Here is a 12,587-nt window from a genome sequence, read left to right on the forward strand (position 1 = left end):
AGTTAATAACTTACATGGCATGATAATGAGCCCAGCCTGCACTAAGCCACAGAATAGGTGATCAACACAACCGAAGTGCAGCTGACCTCCTGTGCACTGTTTAACCATTATTTTATTTCTGGTATCACTTACACAAAAGAAATATAAATTCCAAAACACAGAATCTGCTGTTGAGCATTTAGCAGAGGAGTCTTACAGGACTTCTCCCTTCCAAATCTACTTAGCTGTACATCCTGTACGGGACTGGGGGTCAAATAACTGCAAAAGCCCAAAGAAGCAATGAGTACAAATAACATTGTAGCTCTCTCCACCTCTTACATAAGTTGTGGAGTTGCTGTGCAAATGTTCCCCAGAAGTGCACTAATCAGTATTCATCCCCGTTTGATAAGTTTGGCAAATCATTTAATTGTGCCGTGTTTTCTCGCCTGCATATTGCATTGCTTTTTCAAATGGAAATTGGTAGTACAAATGGTGGGCCAAAAAAGCAGTATGGTCAGAAACAAGTTTGGGCGCAGCCAAACAGATGCAGTGAAGAAGGTCAGTTAAAAACTGGAGGGCTGGTTACTGCCTCCACAGTCGCCAGATGAACATACAAAGGAGAAACATCTCATGCCGAAGTGCTACCTCTGTAAGAGAATAATAAAAAAGGCAGAAATACCAGTCTTAGAGGTTCTACTTAATTGTATCAGATGCTAGTAAAAATGCAAGGATTGAAATTACATGTGGAAGTAACTCTTTTCATATGATTTTTTGTGGTGAATACATTAACACTATTTTGAGTCCTCACTGGTGCTATGCGATAATCAGAGCAATTAAAACATCAGAAAAAAAATGGAAAATTCCAGAAGTCTTTCCTTCTTGGATCCCACTATCTCTAGCACTGGTAGGTGCCAATATTAATTCTTCAATTCTTTCTCCTTAATTTCAGAAATAAACCTAATCAAATGAAGAAGGTTGAAAATTAGCAATGGTACCAACTGCATAGGCTTTATAATTACACTAGAGGGAAACAGATAAGGAAGTGCTGACTACACATTGTAACATCTGAGACCACAGTAATGCAGAAAGCAGGCCAGCTTGTTGTGCCCTGCACAACAGTGAGAGAAAATTAGCAAAGTTTGTATCCAAAGCACTAGTGGTGACCAAAAACAAACGAAAAAGAAGAAAAACAAAAGAATCCTACACATTTTATGGTTTGTTTTAGTGTAAACCAATAATAATAATAATAATAATTAATAATAATAATAATAAAAGCTCCTCTCCTCTGGCTTATGAAACAGGAGGACTTCAAATTACTGCAATCTGCATCTGCACAGGTTCCCCCATCCACCCCAAATCAAGCACATCGCAGACCGGTGGTTCAGCTGGGATGTCAGCACATTTGTTAAGATTTCACTGCCAAGCATATCCAATTTATCTCCAATGACTGGGCACTGGATCTGTCAAAAGGCAGAATGTAAACCTGCTCAAAATACATTAAATCTCTTGCAAAACAACATGAAGTTCACCAGCAGAAGAGATGTTTTCATACATCATATCACTTAGGCACCAACGCCACATAAATGAGCTCAAACTTTTAGCAATGCAAAACAAAGTTTGCTGTCAGCAACCAACAGAGTGATGAAGACCATCTCCTGCAACACTGTACTTCAAGGTCCTCACTTAGTGGTTTCATAATAAGTCTTTAGCCTCAGTACCTAAACTGCCTAAAAGTTATCTTAGATCTGCAATCTCCTGCTAATCTCATTATTCAAATATTCTGTCAAAAAAACAAAAATCTTTTGTTTCTTCCCCTTTCTGCCAGTCTTTTTTGGGGCAGTAGAAGCGCATTTATTACTTTCCTTAAGCATCTTTGCATATGTGTCAAGCTGTTCTACACAATTTGGTTGGGCAGATTTAGACCATCACAACTCTTCTGAAAGATAAGCAAACTTTGTATGCTTCAGGAATGCTAAAGAGTTTCTTGTATATCTTTGAAGCTTTAAAAATGTCCTGTCTTTTAGGAAGGTAAGGCCTAGTCTTCTCAGAAGAATTTGCCCACTGAGAAATCTTAATCATTGCACATTAGAGATAGATGGCTAAAATTATCTCCTTGGGAACTGAGTTTATGGTCTGCTTGTCTGTGCCATTAAATATTTACCTCCCAGGCATGGAAAAAAGACAGTGGAGAATATATGGAAGAGAAGAAAGTCTCAGATCAGTAACTAGGAGCCCATCATTGCCACTGATTCAAGCACATGACTCCAGGCTTGCTATCAGGTTTCCTCCACTTCTCCCGCTTTAAAACGAGGACTATAGATGCCCCCAAGACATTCTGTCCTGCTAGCAGAATGGTTTACTATTTCCTGAAATTACAAGAGTTTAGCTATCTGTGAAAGTCCCTAATTGTGCATTAGGTGCTTGTTAAACTATTGACTTTTATGAGAAATAGTTTGATTTATTTTAACCCCACTAACACCTATACTCTGAATAACATTCACTTTCACGGTCAAGCACCAGAAATTGGATACTTTCATGGCTGAGGCAAAGAGGATATATTCCTTTAGCTTTTTAGCACTTTCCAAAGTGATAGAAATGTGTAGCAGCCTGGGTCACAGAAAATCAGCTGGGCTTCCAAAAAATTAGCTTCCAAAGCAAAAACTTGTGTGAGGAGACTACATTCTGTGTCACAGTATATTCCTTAAAAAGCAAAAACATTACAAACTTCATGTGGCCAGAAGTTGAACTCTGAGAGAAGACATCATCTTTTCATACAAAATTATTTTATCCAAACCTGTTCAATCACTCATGGATGCCAAAATATGCTGAAATCTACAGAGTAAATGTTGTTCATTGCACTCAGGTGCAGAAAAGAAAACCTACCACAACTATAAGGAAATATGACTTCAAAAATTACAGGAAGTAGGCATTCAAATCTAGAATAGATTTGCTTGGGGATAAGGCCTAAATTTTACCTTTTTTTTTTTTTTTTGGTGAATATATGTATTATTTACCAAACAAAGAAGGTATTTCAGAGAAAGATTGCCCATGTTTGCATAGATGTCCTAATTTTTGCCAGGCCAGGCTTAAGGGAAGGCTCAACAAGCTAACCTCTTCCACTCTGTAAAATTAAAGATATGGGTAAAGGAAGCTTAATTATGACCCTTTGTTCATTGCTGTTCAAAAACTACTTTAATGAGAAATATCTAGGAGGAAAAAAAACAAAATCACCTTCACTGCTTTAATGAGACAGAGTCTATGCCCACAGTCAGCCTAACACATAGAAAATGATGCAGATTCATAGTACAGAAAAAAACAGTATTTACTATTTAAGATTTTCTCCGGGAATTGAAAATGTTTTTTTTTTCTTCCTTTTTTGGTGTTCAGGTTTGTATTAAAACACGAAAGATTTCCATAGAAAACAGACATTTATCATAACTAAAGTTTTTACGGCCCAGTTTTTTTCTCTATTTTAAATGAGCTCTGGAATACTCTTTCTGACCAGCAGTTACCATGCATTTATGCATAGAGTGACACATGTATTGCCATATATGTATTTCAGCAGCTTTGCAAGTCCCATGTGAACAAAATGTAGTTTGTGTATGTATTCCACAGACATTAAAAGTAATAGCCCATGGCTGATTCCTCATTGAGCTCATAACCTATGCCTATATTGCAGTAAGGAGGAATTTAATATATACTTGGCCCTTATAAAGGTAAAGCTAGCTTTCAGCAAGAAACCTGGAACTCTTATCAGCAACCAAATGAGGCTCACAATTCAACACAGACTCATCCTTTTCTTCTTTATGTTCAAATTAAATTACCCAAATCCTTAACACTCAAAGCCTGGTATGTAGGTATTATCACCATGCTTTTATAAATGCTTTAAAACATATGGTTAAAAATTCTTTTCCATCATTTAATTTTCCATCAGGTGTTTACATCAGAGAGCCACTGTGGCTTTCTAAAGAGTTGACTGTAGGAAAGCCATCGGATGCATGTGTATATAAAATTAGAAAGACATTTTTAAAGATATAGATATAAATGTGTATATAAAAATGTGATATATACATATCAATGTGTGCATGAATTATTCTAAAACTTAACAGTATCATTTCAAAGGTTTTTTTTTTCTTTTTGTTTTTTCTTCTCTCCTGCTTCAGGTGTATATATGTGTATGATACCAGGCCTTTGTGCAGTTCTAGGGTGTCTGCATACCCACAGGAAGCACAGTATCAATAGCACTCTCTTCTATAGGAAACTGCTATGGGGAACTATAGTTCTTGGGGGAAAAAAAAATGCATGATGAACTACCCTTTGGAAATTCTTTTTTTTTTTTTTTTTTTTAACCAAAGCTTTCCAGGAAAAGGTATGTGATGACAACTGCATAGAAAACTTGTTAATGATCATGTTCCAGCTAATTATCAGCTAGTAAAACAGAGTTTGCACCCAATTAGTTCTCTCACAGGGAGCTTCACTAAGCTGTAATCTACAGACAGCTTTATGCTGATATATCAATTTTATATTGATGTAGTCTAGTGAGTTGACAAAATGCATTGCACTGCTACTCCTGGCTTCGTTATAGCAGTGAGACTGTCAATTCAACAGATTACACAGTGGAGTAAGATAGCAGTTTGAGACTGAAAACAAAGAAATTAATGGAACAATATGTCGTAAGAAAAAGGCCTACTCAAAGTCAAAACATTTTTTTTTCCCTTCTCCTCAGAAGGCCTCCTACTACTGCACTGCCTCAGTACCTATGCTATACCAAGTACAAACACTGACATGCACACACTCCATATGAAAATATCATCCTAACTTTATGAGATATATAAACCAAAAGCATTTTTCTTCCATTAAAAGATGACACATTTTTCATTGCCTGTCACATAGTGAGAAGCATCTCATTCATAATGTGATTTTCATTCTAAACCTCTGCCTGAACTGATGCTAAACACAATTTCTGGGTAGGCTGAATATTCAACTGATAATATGCCTTCTCTGAGGCAAGCAAAGTACTATGAAGAGGTACCATATCAACATTATAACTCTTTTCATAGACTGTCATAGACTATTTAGCTTTAGAGAACATGAAGCCCAATGCATAGAAGTTCCTGTATGCAGCCAAACACAGTGGTCATTATATGATGACCACTGTTATATTAATAACTGTTTGCATTAATAGCATTTATCCTACAAGGAACTGAGAGACAATTAAAAAAAAAAGTACTTAATGCAATTACAGTGCTAAAGACCTACGCTTGTCTTGAACTATAGGATATTACAGTATCACAAGCCTGAAATAATGTCCTGCAGTTTGTTACTAAATATTGCTTTTGTAGGTCTCTTCATACACACGTAAGCATATCAGACACAAGTAAGCTATTCTGACCACATTTACTACAGTTTCAAAAACTGTAAATATGCATTATCAATCTATATCTCTAAATATGTCAACTGCATAGAGTAACTTCTTTGATATTTTTGACCAGCATAAAATTATAAGAAATGTTCAAGTATCGCCTTCCTTGGAAGGCTGGGAGTCTGCAGGAACCCATGAATGTTGCATCCTTTGCCCTTGAGATAGAGAGATTCTCTGCTTTGTCCCAGTTTGGGGAGCAAAAAGACACAACTGCAATACCCCTGCGGATTCCTAAGCAAGGTTCAGGCACAATCTCCCTCTGGAGAAGGCAATGGTTTTCTGGTGTCACGGAGCCCAGCTGGGCATGTGCTCTGTGTGGTCTCCTGGACTCTTTTCAGCACTCCATTCCACGCAGCTATCCATCAGGATAACAACAATGTTCCAGTCAATTAGCGGCTTGTTAAAAGTGAGTTCATGCCCAATTACTTCATCTGAAAGGTCACTCCCTAACCTGTAATCTAAAACCATACCCTAGTATTGATCAGGTCTGGGAAAAACAAGATGCTTGGCTACTCCTGTTGGAGCTCAAGTATGGAAGATCCAGCTACCACAGGTGAAAACTCTTTACCTCTCTTCACTAACGCCAGAGTTCACACCAAACTTGGTCTAGAGTTTGTTCATGGTAAGTCATAAACTACAGCTTGAAAATCCATAATTCATCTCAGTTCAATTTTAGCAATTTTAGGATTTTTTTTTAACACCAGTGCAGCAAATGCTCTAACATTTTGGCTTCTGAAACATGAACTTAACACCTATGCACTCATAGCTCTTTCTAGAATCATATCAATTTTTTAAAAGTTATGTAAGGTAGCTTATGCCAGAACAACTAGCACATTTACATTTCATACAAAACACATAAAGAATATGCTCACATATCCACAGGAAAAAAGAACACTGAGAAAAAAAACAACCAATCATTTTACATTACATTAAATGGAATTCAGTAATACCACAACTAATGTTAAATTCATCACTATACATCAGTCATAAGATCTTGATTCCTCAGACAGGGCGCGAAGGAAGAGAAGGGTTTGAGAGTGTGAGAAACTCAACCATACAAATTCTAACTAGAGATTTATCCATGCCACTATTACATCTCATCATTACATGGAAAAATGAAAAAGGAAAGTTGTAATACTCCCATTATTTCATCAATCACCTAGACAACTATAGTCAAAATAAATGCTTTTTTTCTCCAGAAAGATCACCTTGACATCAGTCATGTTTCTTGCTACACTCTTGAACATTTCAGAGAAACAAAACACAAAAGATATTTATTCTTTCGTAAGTGAGAAGGCCTAACCCTGATCTTATAAAGTTTTAAAGGACAAACTTAAATCATGTAGGAATCCATAACCAAATATTTAAATCTATCATCCAAAATCCCTAAAGAATAGTGCCGAATTTCACTTGAATAGGAATTTACAATGCATTGATTACTTTGAAAAACAGTTAAATATTAATAAAACTTTTTTTTCATTCTAAGAAAAAGATTGAAAAAAATTACAACTACACAAGAGTAAAAACTACTACCTGCTATGCATTTGCTTATTTTCTTTAACTCCTACAGGAATTCCTAGAAATTGATTTGTAAAGATTATGGAGAGCTTACAAAAGATCAGATAAAACAGGACCTTCCCGACAATCAAAAAGTTCAAGTCAACTAATTGATGTTCAGCTCAACCACTATCTACAATTCCAGGGGCCTCGTCTCCAGAAAGCCAAAAACTTAGCAGAACTTACAGAAACAGATAGGTAACCAAAACCTCTCATTGATTTAAAAGGTATCTTTCTGACTCATCTGGAATATATGATTAATGGGAACACTCCTTAAAAACAAGGAGAAAAGATATAGCCAAGAACAGGAGGCAAGGGATAACATTTTTCCAGCTAGTGCTAGGTGTTCTGGTTTATGTTCAAGTATAAGTGAAAAATATTTAATAACATCTGTATCAATAACTTTTAAATTCTGCAAACACTAAAAAGTCTTACACATTGCTGGAGAATGTATTGGAAGATAAACACAAGACGTTATTGGGTACTTTTAAATACATAAAGTCTTGGCTACGTTGTTAGGTCGACAACACAATCTTCAGATACATATTAGTCATTTTACAGCATTAACAGAATGATAGAGCATCTTGAGAACACACTCTGGAAAAGCAAATTTATTAGTACACTTGAGAACAAGCAGCTTTCTTTTTAGTCTGTAATCTACGTAATCTACGTAATGATGCAAAAATAGCACAAAACTTGTCACCTGAGATAATCATTTAACAAAACCCAATTTAGTTTCATCAAGACGGCCTCTTCCTTAATAGCTTTCATATTACATTCCAGTACTGAACTTCCTCTAAGGCTGAACAGCTTTGATGCAAAGATATACCAGTGAACATAACCATCCTCTTTTAACAAGCAGAAAATATGACAAAGGTGAGATTAAAACTGTAATAAGAAACGTAAATCCTCCCTAAATATATAGGACATTATACAGGGTATAAATATTTTATAATCAATTTAAGTGTATTTTATAATCTAAATTTTTTATATAATAAAAATCAGAATAAAAATTAGTAATTCTTAAGAGTTCCATCTGTAAGTAAGTATAGCCTGTTTTGCTCACTGTTTAAGAAAAATGAAAGAGCATATGTACATACCCTTAATGGATAAATATCATTTTATCTGCATATTTATCATTTATGAATATATGGTAATGCAATACCACAATATTGTAAAAAAAAAAAAAAGATATTCAGATCTACTGTATGCAGTTTTAACATTCTTACCTGTAAACTTGGGCATTTCTATTCAGGTGTTATCTACATCGCTTCCTCCAAAACAGTACTGAGTTTGTCCCACAGAGAACATTTTGCAAGCGGCTGCCTGCCTGCCTGTCTCTCTCAAATTAATGTTGACTGAGTGATTTCTTTTCTTCAGTCCAGCATTATACTGAAAAACACTTCTGCCTGGATAGATATTTTAAGGCAAGGAGGTTTGTGGAGAGGTCAGAGATGGAATGATTTGAATTCTCATCACCCAACATGAACGAAGAAGCACTTTTTTTAGCCATTTGTCAGTGGAGAATAGAGAGCCCCTCGTAACTGCTTTTGCACAGAGGACAGTACACTGCTCGCAGCCCACGAGCGCCTACATGGCAAGTTCGCTGAGGCTGGGATGAGGTTTACAACCTGCAGTGGGGCCACAAATAAAGAAGTGGGAAGAGTGGAAATGCTATTACTTTGCATCTTCTGCCATTTTTCATCTACACATCTTAGAGAGATTTATACAACTGCGCATTGTTCATATTTTGTATCTCTGGTAACAGGCACACAGTGGATGGGATGAATAATGTGTCTAAGGTTATGCAGTAAGTCACAGATGGCGCAAGGAAGCCCAGAAGTCTCTATTCCCGTTTGCCAGCTGTAACTTATCTTTTCACCACCTTCTCTTAATCATTAAAGCTAAAGCTAAAACTTAGTTTCTGGAGGCACTAAAAGCACTGTCCACAGTCCTGCTTCAGATATTTGAATATCTCACAAAAATATAGCTCACTGTGAATAGGAAATAGCAAAACATTATAGACCTACAATTTAATAGCAGTCCTGAGGAGAGTTCTTTCAAGTGCTTGCATAAAATCAGTAAAAAATAGTAATAAATAAAGGAAGGGCCATTTATTCCAATGAGAACTATAACATGCTGATCTTGGAATGAAAAAATATCATCAAATAATGTCTTTAACATCTGTGCTCTGAAGGCAATATTTTCCCACTGTCACCTACCAAAATAGTTGCTATAATGGCACAGACTATATAACTTGGGAGAAATAAACTTTGACAGAATTCTGCATAGTTTTGGCATAGACATGTTCAAAAAAAGTTTTACTGTGACAGATGTCATCATATACTTCAAAATGCAACAGTTCCTATGTGTAATTCCAATGATGAGGAAAGAAAAAGAAATGGTGTCAATCAAACACCCTTTCAGCTACTGTAAAACTTGCACAAACTCTGAATGTCAATTTACTATATTATTAGTTTCCAAAAGTGTATCCAGCAGCATCATTTCTGCCAACACTGCTAGTATCTCAGCCTGATTTCCTGTGCTGGATGGCATGTAGCAATTTGAAATAATGCAAAATGAATGTAAACTAGTATAAAATACTACCAATGTCATATTCTTCATTCTCACTGCTATGGCCGAAGTTGTTGCAATTTTTCATCTGAGAAGGAGAAGAAGCAGTTGAAGTGCTGTTTGGTTTGGTTTGTCATGCCGCTCTAGAAAAAAAAATATGCCTAACAGCATTTTCTGTAACGATGAGGCCAGCTGGTCTTTTCAGGCTCATCTTCCCCTCTGCATCTTCATGCTGGGAGAAGTTCTACAAATTATCTACTGAAAATCTGGAAGAATTTACTAAAGGCTTTGGATGGCCACAAGACTCCCATAGAAAAAGAAATGCCTGATGATCAGCTGATACAAGCCAGCACAGTACTTCTGAAATCAACACAGCTTTAACCATCACACAACTTCAATTTTTACCTTCAATGTGTGTACGTGGTTTTTAGGACTATTACCTCCATCAAATTTGGTTTTGCTAGCTATGTCGTTAGGCCATCCAGGACAACCCATGGGGCTATGCTCACCATTGCTGGAAATCCACTCCTGGTTCTGCCACATTCCAGGAGGATTTTACTGACTACAAAATCCATCCATATTTTCACACGCGCGTGAGCGGCTTCTTCCAGACTGCTGGTAACCAATATAAAAAGAACCACAAGTATTTTTACCATGTTCACAGCGTGCACATACTACACATATATAACTATCCTGAGGTAGGTATCCACCTGAACTCCAACCATTCTAACAACTGTATTGATGAAGTTTTTAATACATCTGAAACCCAATCATAGGACACCTGACACTCTGAAAAACAATCATCTCCTCCAGGATTGTTCACTCAGCTCTGATCAATAGGAATAGAAACACCACTTGTCACTGCCGAAGTGCTTTGATTTGTATGAGCTGTATGACAAGCAGCAGAGACAAGACAAGAATGTGTCCCTGGGTTTTCTCCACCAGACCGGAACAGCCTTCATATTGATCTAGGATTACAGCTGAAAAGCTCGCTCTGAATCACCTCTGAGAAGGATGCGGGCAGGCTAACATAACACTTATTCTTAGTCCATGTAAGAAGGTCTCATCCTCCCAGCTGAGTTATCTTTCTCAAATTCTGAGGAGGAGTTTGCTGAGATTTTTGTGAAATGCGATGTTATATGAAAAGAATTCCAGGGAGTTTTTTGGAGATTGAAGGAAGGAATAAGATGAATAATGGCAGCGTTTTTAATGCTATCACGTACATTTATAGATCCTAAAAATGCTTTAGTGTTTTTAGTTTGTCCTGCATTTTTCTTCGACCTTCCTTGCTTCTACCACATCTACCTTCAGAGTTTCCTGTCTACTTGTTTTTTGTGTTGTATTAAATCCACATGAAGTATCGTGATGAAGGAAAAAAGTTTTCTTTAGGGCAGTTAAGGAAAACAGGAGTTACTGCTTTTTAATTCAAAAAAAAGAAAGAATAGGATAGAGGGAAAAAAAAGAGAATAAGCTAATTTATATATGCAGAAGAGTATTACTGTCAAAAACAGTGATTTGTGTTGACTTAAAAAGGATTAGACATTTTTATTGTATTCAAGCAGATACATTCTAATCTTTTTAAACCATTCCAAACTAGATTCAAAAGAGGTTATTTTTCAGTCTTGTATATAATTATCCTGGGGATACAAAAAGGCACTCCTCGTGGTCTCATTACTCAGTATTTGCATGTTGGCATCTTTCTTAGTTGTAAAAGGTTTTAACCCTAGCTTCAGCTAAGGATTAATGAGGATAGGATACAGTAAATAAAGAGCTCAATGCATTTACTTCGGCTACATTGTAGAAGTTATACAAATACATATTAGTATATTATTGAAGATAAATGCAGTCATTTAAGAAACAGTGGGGTGTCATTTGTGGTTAGCTAGTCAAAATCCTACATGTACAACTGGCTGAAATACCAGTTTATTTCTCTGAATACTGAACAAATTGAGCCAATTTTTCGAATTATCAACTCCATCTATTGTAGGCATTTTTTAAACAACTGTAGGCATTTATTAAACAAAGCCGTAAGCCTTTAACCAATTATCTATAGACAGCTACTTAAAAGGGAAGTATAAAACAAATTAATCATTTATAGCTCACAATGTTTCTTTTGGAAATTAGGTCTTATCTGGTGCTTTATCTGTAAATATTATAGTACAGCAATTGTACCTCATTGACCTTTTCCATCTTCTTCCTGCAAGATGAGCAGAGTGCAGATATTGTATCAGTCAGGACTGCACAACCTTTTAAGCATATTGCTTAGTGCTTACAGAAGAATCTATACGTGACTGATAACGGTTTGCTTTTAAGTCAGAAATGGCCACTTTTAGCTTAACATGATACATTTCATTAGGAAGGAGGCCAGCCTTTCAGGTTACAAATAGATAAATAAGTACCAATGGAAAGCACCCTGCCCTCTTCCAAAACCTTCCGAGGGGCATTTTTTTCAGGGCACAAATGGAGAGAGCTAACTCCTAGCAAATGCTGATGTCAGACAAACATTTTGGAAGTGCCCTTAAAGCACCCTTTGAAAGCCTAGATAAACAGTCTCTTTGCTTTTATTTTAAGAAATACTGCTGATAAACTGGAAAAAAAAAACACCTATGTGCATTAGCACTTTTCATAGGAATGACTTGGCAGATCATGTTGTAGAGCTCCACGGCTCCATTTGCAGCCCGTGGCGCTACAGCGCTTTGCATAACCAGGTAGACTCCCTTCAAGTGAGGAAAAGCTAGTTTATAAATGAGGATGTGAAATGAAGGATGGCAAAGACTAGTGAATTTATGAAAAAAAGTAAATAAGTACTAGATTTCAGTTCCTTATTCTAAGTGAGTGAAATTTATACTTGCTGTGTCTAACCTAGGGAGCTCCCGAGCTCCTTAAAACAGCAAAGGACATCAACGTCTGGAGCTAAAGAGACTCTCCTTTATCAAACCTTCTTCCATCCCCTGTTCAGATGGCTTCTTGTGGGGATGCACAAGTACATACTGCAAATGTCATGTACCATTAGGTAGGTATCATTACACATTTCCTGTACTGACTATAGTATTTT

General features: G+C 36.5%; 1 protein-coding gene across 2 annotated transcripts in view; it reads right to left on the reverse strand.

Moving 5' to 3' along the window:
- Positions 1-12,587, reverse strand: part of EPHA3 (EPH receptor A3) — a 205,045-nt gene that overhangs the window by 90,050 nt on the left and 102,408 nt on the right. The window lies entirely within an intron of this gene.

Source organism: Tinamus guttatus, unplaced genomic scaffold (assembly GCF_059628265.1).
Source record: "Tinamus guttatus ecotype Peru unplaced genomic scaffold, ASM5962826v1 Tinamus_guttatus_pri_ptg000035l, whole genome shotgun sequence".
Taxonomy (NCBI): Eukaryota; Metazoa; Chordata; class Aves; order Tinamiformes; family Tinamidae; genus Tinamus; species Tinamus guttatus.